This window comes from Orycteropus afer, unplaced genomic scaffold, assembly GCF_000298275.1.
Source record: "Orycteropus afer afer isolate SDZICR_OR568_19922 unplaced genomic scaffold, OryAfe1.0 scaffold00007, whole genome shotgun sequence".
NCBI lineage: Eukaryota > Metazoa > Chordata > Mammalia > Tubulidentata > Orycteropodidae > Orycteropus > Orycteropus afer.
In genome coordinates, this window is record NW_006921594.1 from 24,096,212 (window position 1) to 24,098,655 (window position 2,444).

A 2,444-nucleotide genomic window follows, 5' to 3' on the forward strand; every position below is an offset into this window, starting at 1 on the left:
TTTTTTTTTCCTTTGCTAATCACAGTTCCACTATAGTTAATACAGAAATATATAACTTTTGTTTAAATCTCATTGTATATGTTTTTTCTGCCTTAAAAACAGCACATGCATATACTTTAACATCATTTAAAGAATATAACCTATTTTTTAACTATTACATCACGGAAATCTTTGTTTATCTTTGAAAATGTAGGGCCTCGGTGTCCCCAGGGTTAGCATATTTTATTGTCTACTTAAAATCTTTGCTTCCATTAGTAAATTTAAGGAATTTAAGACAAATATTTATGTAAGAAATAGTTTTTTATTGAAATGATCCCAAATCAACATATGCTTTGTCATTTGCAACATTCCCCCAAGGAAGTGTATGAATAATAAGTGACCAACCAGATGTAGGACTTATTTAAGTACTAACAAAGAGTTTATATTTGAGGCATTTAGCCATAACCATACTCCAGCTGTGTTTTTGCCTAACGGCACGTATTTTTCTAACTCCATGAGTACATAGATTTTCAAATATCTACATTGACTTTTGCTTTTCCTTTTTTGACTCTAACAGAATTCAGTAGTCAGAGTATACGTAGCTAAAACTTGGCAAAGAAAATCCAATATACTTTGCTATAATCTGATGTGATAAACAAGGTTATTCAGAGTGATATACGTATAAGTCAGTGGTTGATAATATATAAACATAAAAACATAATGAATTGTAAGATATGCCTTAGGGCACTTTATCTTGATCAGAATTATACAAAATGCCCTTAATTTGATTTAAAATAAAGATAATTTTACTGGATGTCTTTAAAGCTTATATACTGACCCAAAACCCACTGCTGTCAAGTCAATTCTGACTCACAGTGATCCTAGCTAGAGGACTGAGAATAACTGCCTCCTAGGGGTTCCAAGGCTGTAAATCTTTAAGGATGCTGACTGCCACACCTTTCTCCTGCTGGGCCCATGGTGGGTTCCAACTGCCGAACTTTTGAGTAGCAGCCAAGCACTTTAATCATTGTGCCACCAGGGCTCCTTACATATCCTGAAGGTTTTATTTATTAATTTAACAGCTACTTTACAGAATTTGGTGCTAGGCACTGTTTTAAACCATTTACAAGTATCAATTCATTTAATGCATTGTAAGACCCTAATGTGGAAGGTTCTATTATAGCCCTAATATAGGAAACCGAGGCAAGAGAAATAAACCAAATTTCCCACGTTACACAACTGGTATGTGGCCAGCTAGATTTGGCACCAGCAGATGGGCTTCTAAGTAAAAAGGTCCTAATAATCACCGTCTTCTGACTCTTATTTGAAAAATATGTGGATAAGGTCACTTAAACCAAAAGTCAAACCCATTGTCACTGAGTTTATTCTGACTCACAGTGACCCTGAGATGGTAAAAAATAAGTGAATGCTAGGTTTGTTTACTATTATAATTCCTGAACTTTTACTTGTTCCCTTTTAAAACATCATTATTTCTAAGACTAAGTAATAATATTTTGAGACAATTCTTGCCTTTCTAAATGATTATCATTTGATCGACTTATTTACTCATCTTAGCATGATGGTGCAAACAGGAATGAATTATTATTTTCTGGGCAGTCACATATATAACCACAGAGATTAGAACATTCAGATACACTTTATTTTTTCACAGTTTTGGTAAAGGATAGGATGTAAACGTTTCATATCTAACACCAAAATTCAAAATACATTTCTGATGCCAAGACCAGCAAGGAAGTTTCTCTTAAGTGTTTTAATAAAGAAAACGCAGTTAAAGTAATGAACAGTGATAGTCTAAAAATCCTTGTAGTGAAGAATTTCATGAGTCTATTTTTTTATGAGACTTTCAGAGTCACATAGTGTGCAGATAAATGCCATTGTTTCCTAATTCATTTCACTATTCTACCCAAAAGAAAATTGTATACCTTTGAATGTTGACCTTTAAAGTTCAAGCCTTTTTTTGTTGTTGTTGTTATTGCTAATCATAGTTTCCTAGCTGACTTCAGTTATGATGTTTGACTAATGGCAGCAACAAAATGAGACCAGTTGCTTATATTAAATAGTGGAGAGCTACGTAGCCCTGGTCCACCACACAATTAGTTGAAAACTCTGGAAAAGAATACAAGGGAAAAATGTCATTAAAAAAAGGGGGGGGGGGGGTAATATGTTGTCTAAATAATGAAAAAAATGAAAAGTTAGGGATCACTGAATAAATTACTAAATCTGAACAATTTTATCCTTCCAAGTAGAACTGAAATTGCTATTACTCATTACATACCTTGGCATATTTAACATAGCAATATAGATAAACCATTAATTATAGGCCACTATTTCCTCCTTCAGGAGCTCTGGTACCGTAGTGCCTAAGACATCTGACTGCTAACCAGAAGGCTGGCGGTTCAAACTCACCAGCCATTCCTCAGAAGGAAGGTTGTGCAATCTACTTC